General features: G+C 48.8%; 1 protein-coding gene across 1 annotated transcript in view; it reads right to left on the reverse strand.

Moving 5' to 3' along the window:
* Nucleotides 1–5071, reverse strand: part of SFXN1 (sideroflexin 1) — a 78305-nt gene extending 73234 nt beyond the window's left edge. The window contains exon 1 of the mRNA XM_073575245.1: nucleotides 4788–5071. The gene's annotated coding sequence lies outside the window, so the exon portion shown is untranslated. The remainder of the gene's footprint in view (nucleotides 1–4787) is intronic.
* Nucleotides 5072–12322: the final 7251 nt, after the last annotated feature.

The following is a 12322-nucleotide window of genomic DNA, read 5'->3' on the forward strand; positions in this document are numbered from 1 at the left end:
ACTCTGCTCCTATGTGCTCCTCCACATATTCCGCGGAAAGGAGGTATTTCCTAGTTTCGGCTGATTTAGAAGTTCTCGGTTGCTCCCAATTCTCGGAACCCGAATTGTATGACCTTTCTGATTCGGATTCCGAGTCCTCTAATTGTATTTTCCGTTTTTTGGGGATGGTGAGCCTACAACCGGAGGAGGAAGTGGCGGAGTGGGGGGACAGGGTGGCTAAAGAAGTCTGAACTTGATGAGTGACCAGGCTGCGGATCTCGTCAATCAATGACGGGTGCTCAGCCCTGACCACCCTGTCCATGCAAGCTTGACACAATTTCTTCACCCAATTTGAGGGAAGTTTTGCACTGCATATGGCACATTTGGCCGATTTGTGGTGGTATTGGTGCTTTTGTGGGCAGACTTTTCTCCCTATAACAAAAGGGGGAGAAGCATTTTGAGGACCTCTATCCCAGGACCGCACCACTAGGACCCACCCCATGTACACTTACTGTGGCTGGGGCAGCGCTGGCCTCTGCAGACGCAGGGCAGGAAGAACCGTCCATGCTGACAGGGGATTTCGCCTTACCTGTCGGCGGGTTAATAAGGGGTTAACCCAGCCCTCAGCGCAGTTTTTTCATTTTCCCCCTCCTCCTCCCTGGGTCCCGGAGCAGGCACAGCAGGTGCTGGCGAGCTCCACGCGCCGGCAGCTGAATGGGGGGCCGCTATGACAGCAAGTCATCACACATACCCCGGAAGTGACAGCGCGTGACGTCACTTCCGGGTCACCGCACGGCGCGCAGCAGGAGGAGGAGAGACCGGAGAGCTGCGGAAGGCCTCCGGTCGGGGATCACTGGCCCGCTTTACTCCCCCTAGGGGAGCGCGGGTGGGCCAGGAAGGTCCCGAGTTCCGAAGAAGATGGGAGCAGTCTGGAGGAGTGGAGGCAGCGCCGCCGACCACCACTGCCCGGCTTAAGGATTCCAGGTACGCTGCAGCAGCCGGCCACACAGTATACCGAACCTCTCCATGCCCCATGGGGGACAGGAAAGACACTGGTGAGAGGGAGGTGGGTGATACCTTTTAACCTCTCGTGCTTCCTGTCCCCCATTAGGGCGTGGAGACAACCTCCTATGCTGTCGTGGAAGGTTGCTAGAGAAAAGTATTTGTATAGAGCAGGCAAGTGCATCTAAAGCAGTGTTCCCCAAACTGCAGTCCCCATGACCCCAACACATCATGATTTCAGGATTTCCTTAGTATTGCACTGGTGATGGAATATTCAAGGCATCAGAAACAGCCACCTGTGCGATATGTGTTGGGGGGGTTATAGCAACTCCCTGGAAGACAGTAGGGATGCTATATATCACAGGAGCTTGAATCTCAGCAACAGTGACCATACACAAAGCACGTTGCTCTGAATATCCACACTGCAGAATGGTGCACATGCAGAATAAAGTCAAAGTTCATTGTATGAAAATCCCCTTAAGGCTGTGTGCCCACGATGCAATTTTTAAGCGTTTTTGCCGCGATTTTCGGTGCAAAAACGTTTAAAAATCTTGTACAGAACGCACCCCATGCATTCCTATGGCATTCCGCACATGCTGTGCTAATGCTGCGCTTTTTTCCGCGGCGGAATCGCATCGCGGAAAAAAATCGCAGCATGATCATTCTTTTGTGCTGAATCGCAAAGAATTGCCGCGATTCTGCACCCATAGGAATGCATGAGAATCGCTTACTTCCCCATGTGGCTATGCCCACTATGCGCGAAGTTAAGCATCTCATGTGCGGTTGGTACACACAGTGTGGAGGAGAGGAGACTGTCCTCCAGGCCCTGGGTAGCATACCCCTGTAAAAAAGAATAAAAAAAAAAAAATCGGGGTATATTTACCTTCCGGCGTCCCGCGCTGCATTCCCAGGCCTCAGTGTTCCCAGTAGTGCCTTGCGGCAAGGCCCTGTGATGACGTAGTCTTGTGAGATCGCTATAGCAACGCGAGACCAACGTCATCACAGGTCTCGCAAGGCAATACTGGGAACGTTGAGGCCCGGGATGGCAGCGCGGGACGTCGGAAGGTAAATATACCCCGATTTTTTATTTTTTTTATTATTTTTACATTCTTTTACTATTGATGCCGCATAGGCGGCCTCAATAGTAAAAAGCTGGTCACACTTGTCAAACACTATGTTTGACGAGTGTGACCAACCTATCACTTTCCAAGCGATGCTTCAAATCGCTTGGAAAGTGCTTGAATATCGCACGCAAAAATCGCGTCAAAATCGTGAACATAATCACGATGAAATCGTGGAAAAAAATGCGCGATTTCTGGGAAGGAGTCCGGTTTTCAGTGTCCGGATTAAAACGCTACGTGGGCACATAGCCTTATAAAGAAGATCTGAGAACAAAACACACTCCTTTCTCTTTAAAGTCTTTTCTCCACCCAGTCTTCCCCTAGCTTAGCACCCCAGCAATCAGTGGCCCCTTAACCTGACCAGATGCCATCACTAGGGGAGCTCCTTTAAGAAATAGGATTATTTTGCCGACACAACCCCTTTATGTTTGGTTAAATGTAATATGTTCTCCCCATGGGTGCAGACAATCTATAGGTAGGTAATCATTGTGGCCATTAACCAATATACTGAACTGATGTCCGGGAGCAGAACAAGAAGACATGGGCGGCCATTCTGTCTTCTGGCCGCTGAGTTACAGAAGGAGAATAATGTGTTACACATTTTACTGTACTACGGAGACAATAAGGGCAAAGGTTTGTTTTGTCAGTGGACTGCACAGCCAACTTGCTGACAAGTGCAAGTCTTAACAAATCAACAGATCATATGCTTCATATCCTCAGCCCTGGGGTAACTAGCAGGCATTTGTAAGAAATCATCATTACTACCATTTATAAAAGAAAATAAAACCTCACAATATTCCTTTCAGTGCATTCATTATAGCAGTTATCCAGTTTCATTTTTTCCTTTTATTCCATTGATATTTTTATATACAAAAAGCCAAAACACAAATAGATGTACTTACCCACTGTCCCTACAGAAATGCCTCTCCGCTGCTAACTAAAGTCCTTATTGACACAGGTGCAGCGGTGACATCACGTGACCCCTGCAGCCAATCACTGCCTAGTGACTGGCTGCGGTGGTCACGTGATTTCACCTCTGCAGCCTCATCACATAGATCAGAGGCAGCAGCGATGTACTGGCGCTGGGACGGCAGTGGACAGATGTGTTTGTCATTTTTATGTACAAAAAACAATGGCATGAAAAAAAAAATTACATGGGACAATCACGTGAGAATAGTTGGGTGAATGTAGTCATCCAGGATTAGAAAAACATGGAATGGTGCAATTTTTGGAAAATAGTGGCCATGTTTTTTTTTTTTTTTGTTTTTTTTTAATTCTAGTTTATCCCTTTATGGGGTTCACAAACATTTCTAAATTATTGTTATATGTTTATTTAATAAAAACCCAGATTGTAAGATAGCTTTTCCCTACGCTCTATGAAGGCATGCGTTTCCTTCCATAGAAAAACCCATATGACTGTGTGTGTTAGTGATCTAATGTACAGAAGAGTTTAGCACGTGGGGTCAGAACAGTAATGTTAGTCTTCAAATCCCAAGAGAAATAATGATCACGGCTTACACAAGTCCTACGCTCCAAGCCCGGGCCCAGCGCCCCAAGCCCGAGCCCAGCGCCCCAAGCCCGAGCCCAGCGCCCCAAGCCCGAGCCCAGCGCCCCAAGCCCGAGCCCAGTGCCCCGAGCCCAGCGCCCCAAGCCCGAGCCCAGCGCCCCAAGCCCGGGCCCAGCGCCCCAAGCCCGGGCCCAGCGCCCCAAGCCCGGGCCCAGCGCCCCAAGCCCAACAACAGCAGATGATGCAACACCAGGTGAGCTCTTCACTGAGCCCTGCTGCAAGTGTCAGGTCCGCTATGGTATACACTTACTGGAAACTAGACCGCCGATAACAAATGTCCCACCGCTCCACACACACGTCTACTATAATGTCCCCAGTGTGGCCCAGCTCTGAATATTCTCCTTACAAGGACTGAAGACTGAGATCCACTGCTAAGAAATGAAAGGGAAACACACAGCATTCAGCAGCTCATGTCATGCTCTATGAGAGCAGGAAGAGCAAGTGTCACTGTATAGATCAGGGGCTGAACTAATCCTGAGACTTGGGGGACACTTATATTAGGAGGTGCACAGTGTGGGCAAAAATGTATCTTCCTGCAGAGCACCATCACAGGAACAGGAGAGAGATATTCTGCATCCAAATCAATACACAGATGATTGCAATTGCACAGATATATGTATACATACGTTCTGCACATATATACATATAGATGATCACTCAACATATATCTAATATATAAAGCTCAAGTGTGTGTATGTATGTCCGGGATAGGCATCCGCACCATCGCAGCTACAGCCACAAAATGGGGTTAAATTTCGCCTCACAACATAGCCTAGGACACTCTCGGGGTCCAGACGTGTGACTGTGCCAAATTTTGTGGCTGTAGCTGCGACGGTGCGGATGCCTATCCCGGACATACATATATACATACACACATTGAGCTTTTTATATATTAGATATAAATATATATACACTGCACATATATGTACACAGATTATCACTATATAGATATATATATATAGACACACACATATATATATATATACAGCTCCTGTACAAACAGGTGATCGCAAGGAGTATACATATGTATATATCTACATGCTGCACCAGGACGTATATACAGCGGTGGCCATCTGCACCAGCGCCCTGCAGAGACGATGGCTGCTTCCACTACTCACCCGGTAGTTGTGCTATGAGTCCCGCCGCAGATGCTCTCCGCTTCTCCTCTCTGCCCAGCACTGCCAGCCCCTCTGCCGCGGTGGCTCTGCTCCTAGTCACATGGTAGGATGACGTCACGCGGCTACGGGGACCTAGTCAGGACACTCTTGCGGCGATGGCGCGGTTGGAGTATTAGCGAGGTCTGCTCGTGCTCGCACGCTGGTGATAGCGGCCATGTATATACCAGACCCGGTGTAACACTGCGGGCTCCAGCAGGCGCGGGAATTTGTTCCGTCGTGCAGTCACATTGTGCGGCGCAGGCTCCGCCAGGGGGCGCTACTCTACGTTTTGACTTCTGAAATCAGCTAAACTAAAGGCAAAAATCCCTCCACATGCACCAAAACCGCAGCGTAACTAATTCCTAAAGACGTGTAGCTTTTTATCCCAGTGCTGAGGAAAGGCCCACTGGAGTAAGAGCCATATACCCTGAGGCCGCGCCCAGCAGAACCTTTCACCAGCGCTCGCTCATAACCATCCGACATTGGAAAGAGTCTCCGGACTGTCCCCAACCATTATTGTATTATTGTTTTCACTTTATTCTTATTTATATTTTGCTTTTATGTGGTCGCCTGTTTGTTTTTTTCTCCCTTTGGCATGGTTTAACCCCCTCATCACCTTGGGATTTTCTTTTTTTGCGTTTCCATTTTTGAGCCAATCCAAGGACAAATGAGTCCACAGTCTTTCTGGAAGCAGTGATTGAGCCAGCTCCCCGGCTGTCCGGATATGGCAGACTTTATCAAAATCTCTAATATTATTATATATGCTTGGCCACCAAAAAAGTCTAGCAATGGCTTGTCACGTCGGAATCAAGAAATTCTTGCAACAGACGCAATGTTTGTAATACAGGTACAAATAATTTGGACCTTGGAGTAGCGGAAAGAGCCACAGACTGGACTTTACATTTCTCTGTTTGCAAGTCATAGGATACTATGGAAGTCACTATGCCCTGAGGAAGAATGATGGACTGAGGGTCTGGAGGAGAAACTGAATCAAGACTGCGTGATAATGCGCCAGCCTTCACATTCTGGGACCCTAGCCTGAATGTGATTGAGAAATTGAATCTAGAAAAAAATAAGGTCCATCTGGACTGTCTTTGGGGTTAACTGTTTAGCTGTTTCAATATAAGCTAAATTGTTATGATCAGTTACTCCATGAACTGGCCCCTCCAAAAAATGCCTCCATTCTTCAAAAGCTAATTTAACAGTGAGTAGCTCGTGATTCCCAACATCAACATTTCGTAGAAAAAAATTCACATGGCCTCAAGTTGGCAGAGTTTTGGGACCCTGACATAATATGTCCCCTACTTTGACCTCCAAAGCATCCTCTAGAGCAGTGATGTTTTGTGCCTGTTGCTGGGCAACAAATCAAATCCCTCCAAAGATTTTCTATGGGGGTTGAGACCTGAAGATGGCTAAGCCACTCCAGGACCTTCATATGTTTCTTACGAAGCCACTCCTTCGTTGCCCTAACGGTGTGCTTGGGATTATTATCATGCTGAAAGACCCATCCACTTTTCATCTTCAATACCCTTGCTGATGGAAGGAGGTTTGCACTCAAAATCTCACAATACATGGCCCTATTCATTCTTTCATGTACACAGATCAGTCGTTCTGGTCTCTTTGCAGAGAATAGCTTAGTTACTCACCGATAACGGTGTTTCTCGGAACCCATGACAGCACCACGGAGGGGGTCTGCCCATCAAGGACAGGAACCTACAGATAAAAAGGCGGCACCTCTCCTCCGCCCCCAGTTGGTTACAGAGCATCAGAGGGTCTCCCGGTTAGTTAACAACAAAAGTATATACATAACATTATAATATTGCATATTATGGTGAAGCCCCGTATCTTACAAAAAACACTTTACACACATTAACTCGTGCTCACCGCACACGTGAAGGGGGGGGAATAAGCGGGTCCTGTCATGGGTTCCAAGAAACACCGTTATCGGTGAGTAACTAAGCTATTCTCTCTCACCCATGACAGCACCACAGAGAGAATTTCAGAGATTGGTAGCTTAGGGAGGGACCACCGCCTCAAGGACCCTTCTCCCGAAGGTCAGGTCAGACGTAGAGGCTAGATCTAAACGATAGTGTCTGAAAAAGGTGGAAGGTGTTGACCAGGTGGCCGCCTTTCAGATCTGTTCTATCGATACCTCTGATTTTTCTGCCCATGAGGTCGCCATTGCCCTTGTAGAGTGAGCTTTTAAACCCTCCGGGATGGTATTCCCACTGGATGAATACGCCAGGGCAATCGCATCCATTATCCACCTTGCTAAGGTACTCTTGGATGCCTTGAGTCCCTTCCGAGGTCCCTGGAAACACACAAAGAGAGACCCTTCCTTCCTACATCCCTTGGTGGCCTCTAAGTACTGAACTAGGCACCTCTTAACGTCTAGGGTGTGGAATCTCTCCTCTCCCCTATTCCTGGGATTTGGGCAGAAGGAAGGAAGGACTACTTGGGACCTATGGAAGTGTGATGCTACCTTTGGTAAATATGCCGGGTCAGGTTTCAATATGACTCCTCTAGGATCTTAGTGAATGGTGGTATTGCTGAGAGAGCCTGAATATCGCTCACTCTGCGAGCGGATGTTAGGGCCACTAAGAGTACAGTCTTTAATGATAGGGTTTTTAAGGGTGCGGACTGGATGGGTTCAAATGGGGGCCCTATTAGTGCAGATAACACTAGGTTTAGATCCCATGAAGGTAATTTCCTGGTGATTATTGGTCTAGACCTGGCTGCGGCTCTCATGAACCGTGCTACCCACGGGTTGCCTGCCACGTCTTGGTTATAAAGGGCACCTAAAGCCGCTATCTGTACCTTCAATGTACTGGTCGCAAACCCCTGTTCTAGCCCCTTTTGCAGAAACTCAATAAATTTTCAACCTGAACTCCATCCTGAACCCTTGCTCCGGAGCTGGACAGAAATTTCCTCCAAGTTCTCCCGTAGGCCCTGGTTGTTATAGGCTTCCTACTTTTTTGTAGAGTGGATATCAGATTTTCTGAGAACCCCCTTCCCCTTAGCAGTGTCCTTTCAAATTCCATGCTGTTAAATGGAGGCTCACTGCTCGAGGGTGTAACACAGGACCTTGAGACAGAAGGTCGGGGAGATCTGGTAGAACCCAGGGGTCGGTTATTGAAAGTATTCTCAGCCAGGAGAACCAGGTTCTTTTTGGCCAGAACGGGGCTATCAGTATCATTCTTGCTCCGTCTTCTCTGACTTTCCTTATGACTGCTGGGATGAGAATGGCGGAAAAGCATACATCAGGCCCTGCGTCCATGGAAGCATAAATGCATCCAGGGTCCGGGGGTTCCCCCTGGGGTTTAGGGAGCAGAAAGCTTGTACTTTCTTGTTTTTGTAGTCGGCAAACAGGTCCATGTCTGGGGTTCCCCACATTTTTACGATCTGTAGAAAAATGGACTGTTTTAGAACCCACTCCCCTTGATGTAGCTGGGTGCGACTCAGGAAGTCTGCTCTCTGGTTTTCTGCTCCCCGTATGTGTAGTGCAGAGAGGGATAGTAGGTTTTCCTCGGCTAACGTAAGTATATCGAAGGATGTGTTCATTAGTGTCCGAGACCTGGTTCCCCCCTAATGGTTTATATAGGCCACCGTCACCCGATTGTCTGAAAGTATCCAGACATGATAGCCCCTTAGTACCGGAAGAAAGTGTGTTAGGGCATAGTCTACTGCTAATAGTTCTTTTTGGTTCGAGGAGGCTTCTAGTTCCTGGGCTCCCCATTCTCCCTGAGCCACCCTGTTGCTCATATGTGCTCCCCATCCCTTGGGACTGGCATCCGTGGTGATTACGTGTGTGATTTTTATCACCCAGGGAACCCCCTTGGATAGGTTGTCTCTGTTCCCCCACCAAGCTAGGGAACGAATAGTTTTGGAGTCTAGTGTGACGTGACCCTCCAAGTGACTTCCTAATGCCAACTGGTTGGTCAGTACATCCCATTGGAGATCTCTTGTATGTATCTGTGCCCACTGGACCGCTGGTATGCAGGCGGAGAGGGACCCCAACAGGGACATTGCTTTCCTTAATGTCATGGAAGGGTTCTGTATTGCTCTTGCTACCATCTGAGCAATCTTTTTTTGTAGTCTGGGAGGTAACACTCCTAGGTATTTGAATCCAGTGTCAGGCCTAGGAACTCCTGAACTTGTTTGGGCTCCAGCCTTGATTTTTTTAGGTTTAGGAGCCAGCCCAGGTCTTGTAGAGTGTTTATCACTCTGTCTATCTGTTCCTGGCATCTTTGAGCCGAGTTGCTCGCAACTAAAAAGTTGTCCAAATATGGAACTATTAGGATATCTTGTTCTCTCAGATGTGCCATCATCTATGCCACTAGCTTCGTGAAAACTCGCGGGGCTACCGAGATTCCAAACGGTAGGGCTCTGTACTGGAACTCTTACTTCGCCTCCTATGGAGACCGCCAGTCTGAGGTATTTCCGAGAGTCTTTGTGGATAGGGAAGTGATAATACGCATCACTGAGGTCTAATACTATCATGAAGCAATGTGGAGAGAGAATTTTGATGGTCGACTTGATCGACTCCATCTTGAATTTTTCGTTTTTGACATAATCGTTCAGTCTCTTTAGATTTATTATTGTCCGGAAGGTACCGTCCGGTTTGGTTACTAGAAAGAGTGGCGAGAAGAATCCTCTGCCTCTCTCCTGCGGGGGAACCCCCTGGAGGACTCTTTTGTTCAATAGAGTTAAGACCTCTTTTTCGAGGGCTTCTTGTTCCGTTATCGATGATCTTAGTGGTGTTACCACATAATTTTGAGGGGGAGGGAGAGAAAGTCTATCCTTAGCCCTGATCCTATCAGATTTAATAACCAGGGGTTGTTCGATATTTTTCTCCAGGCTGGGAAAAAAAAAAAAAACTTAGTCTCCCTCCCACCCTGGGTAAACGGTCACTTGGGGGTTTTTTTGTCTCGGGACGAGTTACCGAAGAAGAACCCCCTGTCCCTTCTCCTATCATCCCATTTTTGTTCTCTCGGAGGTCTTCTCTGAAAAAACCTCTTGTTCCGTAAGGACCCTTTAAAGCCTGTGGGGCCCGTAGGGCCTAAATTTGGGAATCCCTTCTTTTTGTCACCTGCCTTTTGGAGGATATCATCCAACGTTTCACCAAAAAGGAATTTCCCTTCACAAGGGATGGCGCATAACTTCATTTTAGTCTGTAAGTCCCCTGGCCAGCATTTAAGCCACAGTGTTCTACAAGCAGCATTTGATAGAGGTGCCGCTTTGGAAGACAACCTTACTGAGTCAGCTGATGAGTCGGCTAGGAAAGCCGCAGCTCCTCTTATGACTGGGATGGATTCCAGGATTTTCTCCCTGGGTGTACCTTCCCTTAATTGCCTCTCTAATTGGTCCACCCATACCATGAGCGCTCTGGAGGTACAAGTTGCCGCTATTGCTGGCCTAAGGTTTCCTCCTGCTGATTCCCAAGTACCTTTGAGGAAGGTGTCAGCGTTTTTATCTATCGGGTCCTTTAGAGTACCCATATCCTCAAAGGGGAGCGCAAATTTCTTCGAGGCTTTAGCAACCGCTACGTCTAGCTTGGGGGCTTTGTCCCAAGACGTGGATGCTTCCTCGTCAAATGGGTATTTCCTTTTTAGCGAAGGAACCTTGGAGTTCTTCCTATCTGGTCTCTCCCATTCTTTTTTTATCAGGCCCTGTACGTTCTCGTTTAATGGGAATACTCTCCTTCTCTTCTGGCCCAGTCCCCCGAACATTATGTCCTGGACTGATCTATCGGGCCGAGGGTCTGCTACCCCCATGGTTGATCTTACTGCCCTTACTAACGTGTCTACCTCCTCCAGGGGGAAACAATGACGACCCTCTGTCTCTCCATCCGAGGATGACGAGTCGGCGTCTGAAGTATGGGAGGTGACTTCCCCTGATGTTGAGGCCTCTGACTGAGATCCCACTACTGTGTCCCTTTTCCTCTTCCTCCCTTTTTGTTTTAGGGATGAAAAGTCGCTCTGAACCTCCAAATGGATTACCGCTCTTAGATCTGAGGCGTAATCCGGGGTTTCCTCCAGAGTACCTCCTGTATGCAGGAGTCGCAGAGTTTTTTTTATCCCAGGAGACTGGTAGTGGGCTTTTACAGGTGGGGCATTCCCTGTTCTTTATTTTTTCTTTCTTCTTTCCCTAATAAGGGAAAGAAGTCTATTATAATGGGGAACATTCACGTAGCTCACTTACCCCATATGCGCGGCTGCAGGTACTGGTTCGGGAGGTGGATTCAGATCCCTCAAGGGTTGATCCACGTAAGGTGATTTGCTCCTCGCAGTCGACTTGCTGCGCTGCGTGGAGCGGCTGCTGGATCAGCCCTCGCGTCCGTCCTTTTCTTTTTGTCGGCGGTGCCTGTGCTGCTGCTGCCTTGGCTGCTCCTCGTGCTGGTCGCTGTCCTCCATGCTCACAGGACGCTTCCAGCAAGGAGCAGCTACAGTGTCCCATTTTTTAAATTCCCGGCCGTGACGTCACCTCCCAGCATGCACCGCTGTCTCCCGAGGAGCGTGCATTGCGCCTGCGCCGACCGCAGGGACCCCTTAAGTTGTGGCATCATTTCCGGGGCAGCGCCATCTTGGTACACCTCTGTACCTCGGCGCTGCCCGCGCGTGTACCGGCGTCCTCCAGCCCCATCCTATCCGGAGCGGCGGCTCGGTCCTCCCCCGCTCGCTCACCCTGTACATCCCCTCGGCAACAGCGGTGGCGGCTTCAGGCACCAACCCCGCCGCGACAGGGGGCTCCCCGCTGTCGGATCTGCGAACGGGCGGACCTGGATTCCTTTTCCCGGTAAGCTGCTGCCGCTGCTGGTTCCACGGGTCACCCGTCAAGGACAGGAACCCAACTGGGGGCGGAGGAGAGGTGCCGCCTTTTTATCTGTAGGTTCCTGTCCTTGATGGGCGGACCCCCTCTCTCCGTGGTGCTGTCATGGGCGAGAGAGAAACAGCCCCAAAGCATGATGTTGCCACCCCCATGTTTCACAGTAGGTATGGTGTTCTTTGAATGCAACTCAGCATTCTGTCTCCTCCAAACATGACGAGTTTTGTTTCTACAAAACAGTTCTACTTTGGTTTCATCAGACCATATGACTTTCTCCCAGTACTCTTCTGGATAATCCAGATCCTCTCTAGGAAACTTCAGACAGGCCCAGATATGTACTGGCTTAAGCAGGGGGACACGTCTGACACTGCAGGATCTGAGTCCCTGGTGGCATGGTGTGTTACTGATGGTAGCCTTTGTTACAGTGGTCCCAGCTCTATGCAGGTCATTCACTAGGTCACCCTGTGTGGTTCTGAGATTTTTGCTCACCATTCTTGTGATCATTTTGACCCCAAGGGGAGAGATCTTGCATGGAGCCCCCGATCAAGGGAGATTATCAGTGGTCTTGTATGTCTTCCATTTTCTTATTATTGCTCCCACAGTTGATTTTATCACACCAAGCTGCTTGCTTATTGCAGATTCACTCTTTCCAGCCTGGCGCAGGGCTACAA

Source organism: Dendrobates tinctorius, unplaced genomic scaffold (genome assembly GCF_039654945.1).
Source record: "Dendrobates tinctorius isolate UK_male_01 unplaced genomic scaffold, ASM3965494v1 ptg000043l, whole genome shotgun sequence".
NCBI lineage: Eukaryota > Metazoa > Chordata > Amphibia > Anura > Dendrobatidae > Dendrobates > Dendrobates tinctorius.